Here is a 14,758-nt window from a genome sequence, read left to right as displayed (position 1 = left end):
AAAACTACAGGACATTGAAAAAAGAGATATAAGAAGATATAAACAAGTAGAAGAATATACCGTCTTCATGAATTGATAGACTTAACATCATAAAAATGTTCATACTACCCAAAGCAATCTACAGATTCAATGCAATCCCTATTAAATTGCCAATGGCATATTTTACAGATCTAGAACAAATACTCCAAAATTTATATGGAACCAAAAACCCCGACAGCCGCAGCAATCTTGAGAAAGAAGAACAAAGCTGGAGGAATCACTATACCAGATATCAAGTTATACTACAAAGCCACTGTAATCAAAACAGCCTGGTACTGGCACAAGAACAGGCATATAGATTCAATGGAACAGAAAAGAGACCCTACAGATCAACCAAGCCGTTACGCTCAATTAATATTTGACAAAGAAGGCATGACCATACAATGGAGTCAAGACAGTTTCTTCAATAAATGGTTTTGGGGAAACTGGACAGATGCATGCAAAAAAAATGAAACTAGACAACCAACTTACACCATATACAAGAAAAAACCAAAAATGAATGAAAGACTTAAATGCAAGACATGAAACCATAAAACCCTAGAAGAATCTATAGGCAGCAAAATCTGAAACATCTCTCATAGCAATATGCTTTCAGATACATCTCCTAGGACCTAGGGCAAAGGAAACTAAGGAAAAAATAAACAAATAGGATGACATCAAAATACAATGCTTCTGCATCAGCAAAATGAAAGGGAGTGCACTCTGTGGGAGAACGTATTTGGCAATGATACATCTGATAAAAGGTTAATCTCCAAAATACTTGTGGGTAAGGAACTCACACACCTTAACAAAAGGAAGATAAACATTCCAATCAAAAAATGGGCAAATGATCTAAATAGACTCTTCTCCAAAGTGGACATACAGATGGCCAAGAGACATGAAAAAATGCTCAAAGTCACTGATCATCTGAGAGATGGAAATCAAAATGACAATGAGTATCACCTCACCTGTCAGAATGGCTATCATCAACAAATCCACAAATGACAAGGGCTGGCAAGGAGAAAAGGAAACCCTAGAGCACTGCTGGTGGGCATGAGTACAGGTGTAGCCATTATGGAAAACAGTATGGAAAAAACCAAGATGGCAGCATAGGTTAACGCCGGAGATCGCTGCCTCGAACAACCACTTCAAAAAACAACTAAAAGACGGAATGGACATCATCCAGAACCACAGGAAGGCTGGCTGAGTGGAAATTCTACAACTAGGAGGAAAGAGAATATCATACCCAGACTCAGAGGAGGCACAGTGCTGAAGTGAAATACTAAGGTGCGGAGTGCACGCGGAGCAGGCTGGAGGCGGAGGACGCGGTTGTTGTTTTCAATCGGGAGGGAGTTTCAGACTCTGAGCTCCAGATCCGGGTGAGTCTCTGGGGACCCAAACTCAAACGGGAGAAGCGGGACTGTCTGGCTTCGGTCAGAACTCGAAGGCAGCTTTCTCTCCGAGGTTTGCAGTGGTTGCTGGGACTCTGTGAGGCAGAGCCCCTAGGGACGGAACTGAGAGCAGCCATAACTTCTTGCTCCGGCCCGCCCTGTAGATCCCCGGGGACCCGCCCCGCCCAAGCCCTGCGCAGAGCCATTTGCCAGATAGCCTCAGGCAAAGGCTAGATTAGCACCACCCTAGAGATCCAGCACAGAAGCTCTCCCACTGCAGACACAGCTGACTCTCATAGCCAGTTAGCCTGGAGGTCAAATCACCCCCGGTACTGCCAACAACAATCAAGGCTTAACTACAACAAGACTGCGCACAAAGACCACTAGGGGGTGCACCAAGAAAGCATAAAAAATGCAGAGACAAAACTGTCAATGGAGGATATTGAGTTCAGAACCACACTTTTAAGGTCTCTTAAGATCTGTCTAGAAGCCGCTGATAAATGTAGTGAGATCCTCAAGAAATCTAATGAGACCCTCGATGTTATGATAAAGAACCAACTAGAAATTAAGCATACACGGACTGAAATAACGAATACTATACAGACTCCCAACAGCAGACCAGAGGAGCGCAAGAATCAAGGCAAAGATTTGAAATGCGAAGAAGCAAAAAACACCCAACCAGAAAAGCAAAATGAAAAAAGAATCCAAAAATGCGAAGATAGTGTAAGGAGCCTCTGGGACAGCTTCAAGCGTACCAACATCAGAATTATAGGGGTGCCAGAAGATGAGAGAGAGCAAGATATTGAAAACCTATTTGAAGAAATAATGACAGAAAACTCCTACCTGGTGAAAGAAATAGACTTACAGGTCCAGGAAACGCAGAGAACCCCAAACAAAAGGAATCCAAAGAGGACCACACCAAGACACATCATCATTAAAATGCCAAGAGCAAAAGACAAAGAGAGAATCTTAAAAGCAGCAAGAGAAAGAAACTCAGTTACCTACAAGGGAGTACCCATACGACTGTCAGCTGATTTCTCAACAGAAACTTTGCAGGCCAGAAGGGAATGGCAAGAAATATTCAAAGTGATGAATACCAAGAATCTGCAACCAAGATTACTTTATCCAGCAAAGCTATCATTCAGAACTGAAGGTCAGATAAAGAGCTTCACAGATAAGGAAAAGCTAAAGGAGTTCATCACCACCAAACCAGTATTATATGAAATGCTGAAAGGTATCCTTTAAGAAGAGGAAGAAGAAGAAAAAGGTAAAGATACAAATTATGAACAACAAACATGTATCTATCAACAAGTGAATCTAAGAATCAAGTGAATAAATAATCTGGTGATCATAATAGAATCAGGGACATAGAAAGGGAATGGACTGACTATTCTTGGGGGGGAAAGGGATGTGGGAGATGCGGGAAGAGACTGGACAAAAATCGTGCACCTATGGATGAGGACAGCGGGTGGGGAGTGAGGGCAGAGGGTGGGGCGGGAACTGGGAGGAGGGGAGTTATGGGGGGAAAAAGAGGAACAAATGTAATAATCTGAACAATAAAGATTTAATTAAAAAAATAAAATTAAAAAAAAGAAAACAGTATGGAGTTTCCTCAAAAAATTAAATAGGGGACTGCCATTTGACCCAGTGATCCCATTTCTAGAAATATATCCTAAGAAACCCAAAATACCAATCAGAAAAAATGTATGCTCCCCTATGTTTATTATAGCCCAAGTGCCCATCGGTAGACGAGTGGATGAAAAAGCTGTGGTGCATTTACAGTGTGGAACACTCTGCAGCAGTAAAAAAGAATCTCTTCCCCTGTGAGACAGCAAGGAGGGGCCTGGAGAGTATCATGCTAAGTGAAATAGGTCAGTCAGAGAAAGACAAGTATCACATGATCTCACTCAAATGTGGAATCTAATGAACAAAATAAACTGATGAACAAAATAGACCCACAGACATAGAAGCAAAGAACAGATTGCTGAATCTCAGAGGGAAGGCAGGGGAGGGTGGGTGGGTGGGAAGAGATCAACCAAAGAACTTGTGTGCGTATAGGCATGGGCACAGACAATAGGGTAGTGGAGGCCTAAGGGGGGCACAGGGGGTTTAAGGGATCAAGGGGAGAAAAAAGGGGACATATGTAATACTTTCCACAATAAAGATTTAAAAAAATAAAACGACTAAAACAAATTCATGTTCTCCAAGGAGACTTGTGCAGGCATGGCCTTTGAAAGGCTGCTCTCCATGGTCCTAATTTATTTCCTCTTTCCTTGGAAGGGTGTCAGCTATCATAGCATAGCCCAGGGGTGGGCAAACTTTTTGACTCGAGGGCCACAATGGGTTCTTAAACTGGACCAGAGGGCCGGAACAAAAGCATGGATGGAGTGTTTGTGTGAACTAATATAAATTCAAAGTAAACATCATTACATAAAAGGGTATGGTCTTTTTTTTTTTAGTTTTATTCATTTCAAACGGGCCGGATCCGGCCCGCAGGCCGTAGTTTGCCCACGGCTGGCATAGCCTCTAGTCTCTGAATGCCTTCTTATCCTAGAAGGAGGAGGAAGGGGAAGGCAAGAAGGAGGAAGAGAGGAGGAGGAGGAGGAGGAGGTAGGAAGAGGGGCAGGAGGAAGAGCAGCAACTGGAGTAGGAGGAAGAGGAGGAGGAGGGGGAAGAGGAGGAGGAGGAAGAATAGCAGCAGGAGCAGGAGGTGGAGGAGGAGGAAGAGCAGGAGGTGGAGGAGGAGGAAGAGCAGGAGGTGGAGGAGGAGGAAGAGCAGGAGGTGGAGGAGGAGGAAGAGCAGGAGAAGGAGAAGGAGCAGGACGGGGAGGAGGAGGAAGAGCAGGAGGTGGAGGAGGAGGAAGAGCAGGAGAAGGAGGAGGAGCAGGACGGGGAGGAGGAGGAAGAGCAGGAGGTGGAGGAGGAGGAAGAGCAGGAGAAGGAGGAGGAGCAGGACGGGGAGGAGGAGGAGCAGGCCAAACCCAGCCTTTCTATTACCCAGCCATCACTGTCTCAATAGCTCCCTTGCTGCTCTCCATGTCATCAATGCCAGTCAGTATCCCTCCCACTGAGGTCCGAGGGTGATCCAGGATCCCTTCTGACACACAGACTTCTGGGCACAGGAGCCCGCCTGCATGAGGTGCCTTCCTCCACCATGAAGGGGAATTCAGCCCATTATTCCCCCACCCCACCCCCATCCTGCCAGGAATATCTCAGTCTTTAACAAATGAGAAGGGTTACGGTTCATTTACTGACTCGACAGTAATATTTCTGGGAGCACTTCAAGCATTTATGACACAGAAAGTTTCCTTCTCAAAAACAACAAACATCTTCTAAAAGGTGCCTCATTTTCTTGATTCCTGAAGGCAGACAGGGTGGGGTCGCAGGGAAGGGCCGCCCTCAGTCCATGAACGCCCTCAGCACCCCAAGCGGCAGGACCAGGCTCCCTCCCTGGGCGCCAGGCCAGCCCCTCCACAGACTCTGTTTTGTTGCCTGTGTTTGCAGTTGGGTGAGTTCTGCAGGAACTGTCAGAAACAAAGCTGTGCGGGGCGGGGGCTGCCAGGCTGTTTGAAATGAAGAGGATGCCATCGCAGGGGTGCTGTGGTGCCTGGAGGGGGCAGACGAGGAGTGATGTCTCTGGCCATGTCCCTCGTGTCCTTTTCTTCTCCTGGATCAAGGCAAAGCCCCAGAACACACAGGTCCATCCGTCCAAAGAGACTGTGAGCTGAAGGGAACGCTGCCTGAGCCTGCTCTTCCCGCTTTGCTCCCAGCTCTGCACAAATTGCCTGCACACTGCTGGGCCTGCCTTTGACCAGCAGGGCAGGTCAGCGCCGCAGGAAGTTCACATTCAAAGGACGGTTAGGGGGCGCCCCTCTGCAGGTTGGGTTAAGACTCCAAGGCCTCGCCCCTCCCCTGTGCAAGTCCGAAATGACCTCTTAGTTTGTGAACTAGTGGAAGCATGTACCTGTGCCAGCCCCAGGCTCCATGTGCCCAGGAGAGCTGCTCTGCCTTCCTGTGTGACCCTAACTCTGATCCCTGGTGCCCGGACAGGTGCTCGCCTCCTGGCCTCGAGGCTGGGGTCCCCTTCCCTCCGGCCCCCAGCAGCACTGGTAGAGGGATCCAAGCTCTTCTGGAGCCAGGTGGGGCGAGCCTCACAGGGCCTGCTGAGGGCGGTGGATGCGAATGTGAAAGCCCTGGGATGGGAAGTGCGAGGGATCTGAGCACCACGCTGGTTTAATTGGGTGGAGCTTCTCCAGTTTTGGACGCACATGCCTTGGTGGCTGTGGGGTCCCTGCCTGGAGCCTGTCCCATGGGACCTTGTGCTCCTTTCCCTGCGGGTACTGCAGCGGGAGGGGCGGCAAAGGCAACAGGAGCTCCCGATTCGGACTCAGATAGCAAACAGCGGCAGGCAGAGAGCTGACTGCTGGGTGTGTGGATGGCAGCCACGCTTTTCTGAACATGGGGTACATTGAAGAGGTTTGGTTCCCCCAAATAAATCGCTGGGACCTGCTCAGAGCGCGTGAGGTGGGTGAGGCCGATGGCATGAGCCTCATGTTGTTGGTGGGAAAGTCTGTGTGTCCCAGGTCCAAGCCCTTCAGTGGCGGAGCCCATGGTGTCCGCTGGGGACAGTCATGGCTCCTGATGGGGGGGGGGCTAAGACGGGGTTTGTGTCTGGGGTGGGGGTGCTGTTGGCTGTTGGGACTCTGGGTCGGTGTGTTCACCCGCATTGCTTTTCCTCTCGTGGCCACAGTGGTTGCAGCATCCCTGAGCCTCAAACCCTCTCCCAGCTGAGCTCAGAGAGGACGGAGGGGGCGGTGCTGGGGGAGAGAGGGTCCCTCTCTCACTCTGCTATCAGGGAGGGAAAAACTTTTCAAATGCCCAGAAAACAGTTTACATCTTCAGCCAAGAAGACACCCTTAACCTGAGGGCAGAAATTCTATATTGGTGGCAAAAAGTGAGAAGGGGTGGGGTGGTGGAAGGATGGGGGTAGCTTTGGGGTAACCCAGGGAGGATGGTCGCTTATCATAAGCGCGAAGGACACATGTAAGGATGCGCATACAGAAAAATTTCACCTCATTTCCTCTGGAAAGCAAACAAACAAACCCTGTTTCGGCTTCGGCAAAGCTCTCATTCAGTGAGTAACTGTGCTACTTCTCAGGTGCCGAGGAGTCCAAACCGAGGGTTATGTGTGTCAGCGACCCACAAGGCGCTAGCTCTGCAGAAATCACCCTCCCGGACTGAGCAGTAGGTCCACCTGCCCCACCTGGGAAACGGCAAGATCCAGGTCACAGAACTGGGGACGGGGGGGGGGGGGTGGGCTCCCCACCATGAGCTTCTTCGACCTCTTCCTCTCCAAGAACCACAGTTACAGCCCCAGTCATGGTGGTTTCTCCCCTCAGAGGTCAGTGTCAGATGGGCCTGGTGAAAGTCTATGGATCATTTATTTCGTTTCTCCTCCTTTAGCTCTGGGCCCAAAGATGACCATCCATGAGCTTGAGTCAGAAATCCCAAGGGCTGGGCGTGGCTTTGCGGAGATGCTGGGCAGGTCAGATGGACGCACGGTTCCGAGAGGCTGGCTAGCATCTTGTGGCTGCACCCAAGCAGCTGCCTTCCTGGGACGGTGCTGAGTGCAAGGCCTGGCGTTCACAGGCTTCGATTGGGAAGCAATAAAGTGCATTTGTCATCAGTGGATGAAATATTGGGCTGGGACCTATTTCACACTTTCCGTGCAAGCGGCCATCATGCACAAAGGGACCCTGAGTGTCTGTGGTGTAAGGGGTACCTGACATGAAGTCTTACGCTTCACCTCAGCACTCCTCAGGGCTGCAGTCTACCTCATCGTACATGCAGACTGGATAGTCGTGTGTTTTTTTTCTCAGGGTAAATCACGCATTCAAGAAAGACATTTATCTTATGGATTTGTCTGTCTCAACGTGGAAGCTCAGAATTTATGTAGATTACCCACAGCTGCTTACGTCTCATTCGGAGTTGAGCTCGAGGCTGTGCCTGATAGCAGAGCTCTGAGAGAGACACCCAGGGGCCCTGAAGCACAGGGTGAACGCAGCCTGTGGTGCTGCCGGGGGCGGGGTGGCTGGGGCCCCCCAGAGCCCTTTGAAGGCATGGCTCTGTCCCTCTCTTCATGAAGAGTGCAAGGTTCTGTATAAAGGGTGCAGTTTGGGTGTTGGTGGGTTGTGAGTAAATGAAATGGCAGTGATTGTGGGTGCCATATGGAGGCTCGAGGTAATGGGGTCCCCCAGGGACCTGAGACACAGCTGGGATCCACCTCAGCCTGTTGGAGCAGACAGCCAATCTGTGTCTGCCGTGAGGGAAGAATACTGCTCACACTGCAGGGGCATATGACTCATGGATTCATTTAGCCAACCGGCGATTTCTGTTTACCTGTCAAGCCTGATGGAAGCATAAGTGATTGTTAGGCTCGTTACTGCTTTGGGTTCCAAATTACAACCATTTCAAATGCAATTAGTAATATAGACAAACCCATCTTTCTCTTTATGCGAAGGAAATTGTTCCGCGCTGGGCCTGGTGGCGGGAGAGAGTCACCGTGCACCAGGAATTGAATTACCCGAAGGATCCATGAGCGCCTTCTTCTCAGTGTATGGCTCCTGCTGCCGTGTTTTCTTGGAGCCCGGTCTGGCCACCCACCCGTGCCCACCGGGCTCTGCACTGGCACCTTAGACAGTGTGCAGACGAGCCTTGCGTGGGATGCCTGTGTCCTGGCCCAGGGGGAGGCCTCACATTTCATATGTAGGCCTTATTGTGTGTGTATTGACAGCGACTTGCAGGTATGAAAGGTGCTGGGGGTGCAGAGTGCGTTTAAACTTCAAGAAGAGCCGTTGAGCCACCTAAAGTAACGTGAGCCTATTTTTAAATGTGTGTGTATGGCCCACAGAAATTTGGAGAAAATCTTAGATGACGGTGAAAAAAAAAATGAAATGGATTCTATCAGGAACATTTTAACATCCCTTAAAGGAGTAGACTCAGGAAAATTAAGTTCATAAAAGTCAGTTCTCAGCTTAAATGTGTTTATTAACTTCATTGATTTTTAATTCGTGAGAAGGCTTTTTATTGCATTAAAAAAGCAATGAGGGTTTTTAATGAAATCAATTACTGAAAGGGAGGCTTTGTCCTTCTGGAAGCCCCGCAGGGCTCTCTGCCAAGGTGCACAGACCCTGGCGGAAGGGCGAGGCCTTGGCTGCGGTGGAGGTCCGTGTCTCTGGCTCAGCCCACAGGGAGGGCGCTGAGCTGTGACCATGCCTTTGGTGTCCGCTTTGTCTTTTCCCTTTGGTGGCTATCTTCGTCCTGAGATGAGCCTTCAACCCCTCCATTCCAGGGCGAGGCAGCGTTCTGAAAGGCCGTGCGGAGACCAGCGCCGGTCCATCCTGTCCTGGCGTCGCAGGCCTGTGAGGATGCCGGCCGTCTAACGCGGGAGACGGGCCTGTGCATGCTGGGAACCCGTCCCTCGGGAGCCCTAGCTAAGCACATGCAGCTGGGAAGCCATCTCCCAACAGTAGCAAACGTCCCTGGGCCTCGGGGTCACCTAGCACCACGTGGAAAGGCGCTCTGGCCTGGCTCTGGGGCGGGGACTCACTCTGCGTGCGCATCAGGCTCACCGGCAGCTGCTGCCGCGTCCCGGTGCAGCGGGCCTGGGAGGGCCTGCGCCTGCCTTCCCGCCAGCTCCTGCCTGGCCGGCCCTGCTGGTCCCGAGCCCACTCCGAGGGCGTCAGCGTCAGTGGATGGAACGTGCCTTGGCCCCTGCAGTAAGTAGGGCGTTATGATGAACACATTTGTCCCCTAGTGGTTTCTAACAGTCTTTTCCTAATAAAACTGGCATGGCAGTAAGTGTAGCAAAATGAGCAAGAAATTGAGGAAAGGTCATTTATTTGCAAAAGGAAGGCGCTACCAATCTGGCCGGGTCATGGGTGGCACCTGTCCTGATTCACGGTGGAAGCGTTGACTGTAATCTAGGCAAGTGAGGACTGAGTTCCTTTTATCTTAGAAGGCAGCAGGGGACTGGCACACAGTGGGCACCCAAAAGGCAGCAGGGGACTGGCACACAGTGGGCACCCAGGTAGCTCCTGTGGATGCAGGTGAGATCCTGCAGGCAGCACTGGCGTGAGCCACTCCACTCCTCACATACGGACGTGGGTCTTAGGGAGCTCATGACGCGAGCATATCCTATAACAATGCAGCCCAACCCCGGTGGCTTGCACAGCAAATGTTACTCCAGGGGTTGTTGTTGAATAGAAACGCCCAGGAGGCAGGCGGCCCGCTCCTGCCTGGCTGGCCTCGGGGTGGCGTCGGGCGCTGACCCAGCTGCCTGGCGGGCGCCGTGCTGTAGGGAAGAAGCCGTGTCTGTCTCTGTGTCTCCCAGCCAGGAGCAGGGACCAGCCTGTGGGCCTGGGGGTGGTTCCCTGGGCTCGTCTGACTTCCCTGTGCTCTTTCTGGCGGCAGCCCTGCCTTCCAGGGGTCATCAGCCTCACACTGAGCCTCCCCAAATTTCAGTTCTGCCTGAACTGGGGGTGCACTGTACCCCTTTCTGGGCTGTGTAATGGGGCCCTTCGTGGATCCCGATTTTCATTTTCTGTAACTGTTTCTACTAGCGGCTCTGAGGTCATCGACGCGACAGGATGGAGGGAGTCAGCGTGTGCGTGACCCTGTCTCTGTCTGCCCGTTCCTGTTCCCTTGCTGCTTTTAAGAAAAGGCCTAAGGATGGCTTTCGGTGGCACGATGCACAGTAAAAGCTCCAAGTGAGGTCCCACCTCGCCCGTTTCACATTTGTTTACGGCCCACTGGGCCTGGTCCTTAAAGCTTCTTACCACTGGTCACGAGAGCATCCAGAGCTTCCGTTCTCTCCCTCCGAGCACAGTGGGCACCTCGGGGTACAGAGGGGGGCACTTTGCAGAGGCCCCATAGGCCACTGTGCCTTGAGGGGAGCGGTTAACCCAGTTCACTGGCTCAGAGAAGCGCAGAGCCTGTAAAGGGTGAGGAGTTCGGAAGCATCTCCAAGCCCAGCCGCTTTCCTTCTAAGCGAATGTGCTGGATACAGGAACTGGGACGTTCCGGATAATGGCTTGTTAGGTTCACATGTTCGCCGCGGGCAGGCAACACTCTCTTTGGCGTCTCACACCCTAAAACCTTAAGAGCCCTGGGGGAGCAGCGCGGACGCCATCCTTGTACCATCAGAAACCCTAGAAGACGGACGTGGGTGTCTCCTCTGGGAGGTAAAGGGCTGTTCGGGCAGTTTCGGATGCAATATTGTAGTAAAAAGCAAGTGTTCAGAGAGCAGCAAGGAATGTTTAGAGAAAAACAAAACAAAAAGATAGCGTCCTGCTGTTGCTCCAGAGCTCCGGCAGGAATGAAAGGCGAGGAAGAGAAAGGGAAGAAAGGAAGGTACAAATGGGAGAAGGAAGAGGGGGTGTGGTCCATTGGCCAAGCGGGAGGCGAAGACGGAGAGGCCAAATCCCTGCAGGAAGGACAGGAGGTTCTGACACCTCCCTGCCCCCCCCCCCCCCCCCCAACTAGGCTGGGAATCAAATGTTTTCGCTGTGTGGACAGCAGTCATTTAGCTGCACGGATGGCTGTTGAGTTTATTGGTGACCAGCTTTCGCCCTGCATCCTGTGCCCCACGCTGGGGCAACTGTCTGGAACTGAACTGTGTGAAAGCCAGTGTGGCGGTGGCAGTACCAAGATGCAGAGAACAGTGCTGCTGGGGATTAAAATGGGACTTCAGTCATTTCCCAGGGTGCCCTTTGGTTGGGCTAAAAGAAGTGTTTTGTTTTTTTTTTTCTTTAAAAGGCATCGATATTGCAGTATCTGTTTGGAAAGCTCAAAGTGAGCAAACTCCATTCATACGTTAACGCTGCGGGTTTTAAGAGCAGAGAACAGCCATCTTTTTCTTGTGCTGGACTCTCCTGTCGGTGGGGTTGTCAGGAAGTCACACTGACCAGTCCTCATTGGTAGTTACATTTTGCAAAAAACACTTTTTGAGAGAGAGAGAGAGAGAGAGAGAGAGAGAGAGAGAGAGAGAGAGAGAGATGGGAATATGCTTTGTATTTATGTACTTAGCACTGTATTTTCTCAAGCTACCGATTCTTTAATTTCTCCCCATTCAAGGTGATACAAGACACACGGATGCCAGTGTTTTAGGAATCTCTTCCTCAGAGTTAGCTAAGTTGGCCATTTCATTTCTGCAGATGCCACTGCTTGGAAGTGAATAGGAATCTGAAACAGGGTCTGCCCTCCTCCCCTCGGAGAGAAGGGAAGTAAACTGCAGGGTGTAATTCTCTCCTGGAAATAAGAAAACCTCGCAGCCATTGAAAATCAGGCCCAGGCCGCGAAAGGCAATGTGCTTTGGTATTTCCACCTGCTTGGCCTGCATGGAGACCCAGAAGTTGCCTTTACTGTCGTTTGAAAAAATGAGCCCCCATCATATTTTGCAGCATCTGCCTAATTCCCAGTGGCCTGCCTTATTTGTTTGGTAAGTTGGTTTCAGGGAAAATAAAGACACACTCACACCTCAGTAGGAAAAGGGTCAGTGGACATGATTTTTAGTATTAAGGAATAAAATCTTGATATGAGATGATCCATAAAATATTTTCAAAAATACGTCCGCAAACCTGCCCAACAACAGGAGTGGAAGCCATTTCAGCTGAGCATATTGGAGGTGCTCAGCAGGCGGGGGAGGCGCGACCCCCTCCGCAGTGCTCCCGCGGTGTGAATGCCCACTGCCAAGTTTTGCTGCTCTTCCCAGTATCTTTTCCCTGACTTGGGGGAGGGGGTTCTGAAAAGCTTATTGAAGACAATAAGCAAAAAAAAAAAAGATGCATCATAAACCTTAAATGCCCTCACTTGCAATTCTCTGCGATTGGTTTACTTCACTCATCGGTTTGCTTTTGTGCATTTGGGACCTCAGATCCCTGGCTGTATAACTAAAGACTGAAATTCATTCACCCAGATGTAGGGGAAACTTGGAGTGATGCCCGCGTGCTTGCAAACATGCATGCAGAAGTGCACACCAGGTCTCAGCCGTCCCCCCACATGCGGTGCGCCCAGTGCGCAGGCGGAGAAAGGAGCCGCCTTGTCCTTCAGCTGAGGGCCTCCCGGGTGGGCGTCACCGGTTCCTCTGCTGGTCACTTGCCCCCTTCACGCCTGCCTCCGGGGGCTCTTGCTTGCCCCGCCCCGCCCCGCCCCGCCCCCCCCATTTCTCCTGTTCAGTTTTCATACTTGCTTCTCCCAACACAAAGTTGTAATTCTGCTCTCCCTCCAATTGTTATGACTTTTATTTTTTTCATTTTCTGAATAATTTTAATAAGGTGCTCATCCAATTGTCTGAATAATTGTTTTGCACTGAAGCCCTTCTAAATTTTATTGTCACTGGCATAGAACATGGGTTGAGCATACACCCCTCCAGCAAACCATTTTTAAAACCTCCCAGAACACACACACACACACACACACACACACACACACACATATACACACACACACACAACTGAATACAACATCTAGCTTTTCTCCCAGCCTCCCTGAGGGTGGGGCAAGGCCATAAGGCTGCCCCATAATTCCAGGCGTGAACTTAGCCAATGTCGGGTGTATCACCAGCAGAGCATCCATATCATTCACAGCGATGCACTTGAAACTCCCCAAGGTCAGGCGGGGATGGGGAGAGGATTTTAATTTTGACCAAATTGTAATCGGAATATTTTCAAGCTCACTTGAGAATATCATTTTTAAAAGTTAGGGACACGTGTGCCTTTATGCCACATTGAATGTTATGGCTGATGCCCATAGATCTATAAAGTATGGTGATATATAAACTACTTCCATAGAGATGCTATACTTTGTATAAAATACGTTAGTGCACAAGGTATATATATACATATATATATCATATATATGTATATATATACACACACACATATATAAATGTTAGTACACACATTTATGTATGTGCTCAGTTTGTGTTGTACATACATGCATATTTCATATATGTACATATATATATCACATAGGTGAGACCCTCACGGCGTCCATGTTGACTGAAGTGTCCAGATCTGGCCGCAGGTAGCAGCGTGAGCACCCCTTTCCGGTCCCGTTAGGAAGGGGAGCCTGTGTGGGCACAGCTGGTGGCAGGGGGCAGAGTGCACGCTTTTCTGCTTGTCTAATGGTGATGACTTTAGCGTTTAGTTTTATTCCTCTGCTTTCAGAGGGAAGCAGGTGGTCAGCTTTCACGCCCCCCCCCCCCCCACACACACACACACACACCTGAGGTGGGGCATCTGCTTGCAGGGTCGGCTCGGCCTCAGGGAGCCGCTTAGCTCCAGGACACTGTGCCCCTTGTTTTCATCGTTTTCGACCAATTTAACGATTGCACTTGGTGCGCCGTGAAGGGAGACCACAGGGGCAGCATCAGTGCTGGTTAACCCTGGAAAGTGCCCACGGGGCTCGGAGCTGCGGGAGCCCATGGAGGGCGGGCGGGTCCTGTCCCAGGAGGCGGTGTCCCCAGCATCCAGTTTCCCCTCCAGGGGCAGGGGCAGGGGCAGGGGCAGAGGCAGAGGAGGCCAGGGCCAGGCAGGCCCTCTGGGTTTCTGGGCTTGGGCAGTGGTGCCAGGCGGTGGCCTTGGACTGGGACCCAGGAAGGCCAAACCCGGAGCCCGCAGTAGGGCCTGCTGAGGGGCAGCCCGTGTTCCGAAAACCGACATAGAAACGGTGTTACCCACGCGGTGGAGCAGGGAGCCTCCTGAGTCCAGGAAGAGGTGAAGGCGAAGGGCCCACCTGTCCAGGTGTGGAGAGAGCAGTGGCGGGTCTGGGCCGGTGCAGGGTCCCCCCTGTTCCCTCCTCTGGAGTTTGGGGTCAGCCAGGTTGGCGCTCAGGATGGGATAATCACAGGAGGGGGGAGGGGCTGGGGAGAAGCAAGAGAGCCCAGGGCCTCTGTAGAGACAATGGCTCAGATCCAGGAGAGAGAGAGGCCTGGAGGCCCGGAGGAGGGAGAAACCCCAGCGCCCAGGCCAGTCGCATCCTCCCACACGGGGGCGCTGGCGCCGCGGTAACGCAGCCAGAGTGAATGTGCGCCGACCCGGGCGCCCACTCTCCTCTCTGCCCTCCCCAGCCCGCCCCGGGAGCAGGGCGGAGCAAGCTCTGGGAAACTGCCCGCAACCCGGGGCTTCAGCCTCTGCCTGCGTTGAGAAAGCCAAGGTGGGCTGGCCACGGGCAGGGATGGGGCGGGGAGGAGCTGGAGGCGGGGCTGGGCAGGCTCCCGCAGGCCCTCGCTCGCCTTCCCTGACCTTCCCTCCCCTCCTCTGAGGCCGCTGACGGGAATGGGTGTTTCG

The 14,758-nt window shown here is 51.4% G+C and overlaps 1 protein-coding gene across 2 annotated transcripts in view; it reads left to right on the top strand.

Annotated features, from left to right (window-relative positions):
- Positions 1-14,758, top strand: part of DPP6 (dipeptidyl peptidase like 6) — a gene marked incomplete at its 5' end in the record, with an annotated part of 642,841 nt that overhangs the window by 143,632 nt on the left and 484,451 nt on the right. The window lies entirely within an intron of this gene.

This window comes from Myotis nattereri (assembly GCF_964212035.1).
Source record: "Myotis nattereri genome assembly, chromosome: 11".
In the NCBI taxonomy this organism is placed as follows: domain Eukaryota; kingdom Metazoa; phylum Chordata; class Mammalia; order Chiroptera; family Vespertilionidae; genus Myotis; species Myotis nattereri.
The sequence above is the reverse complement of the archived record's forward strand: the minus strand, read 5'-3'. Positions and strand labels throughout refer to the sequence as shown.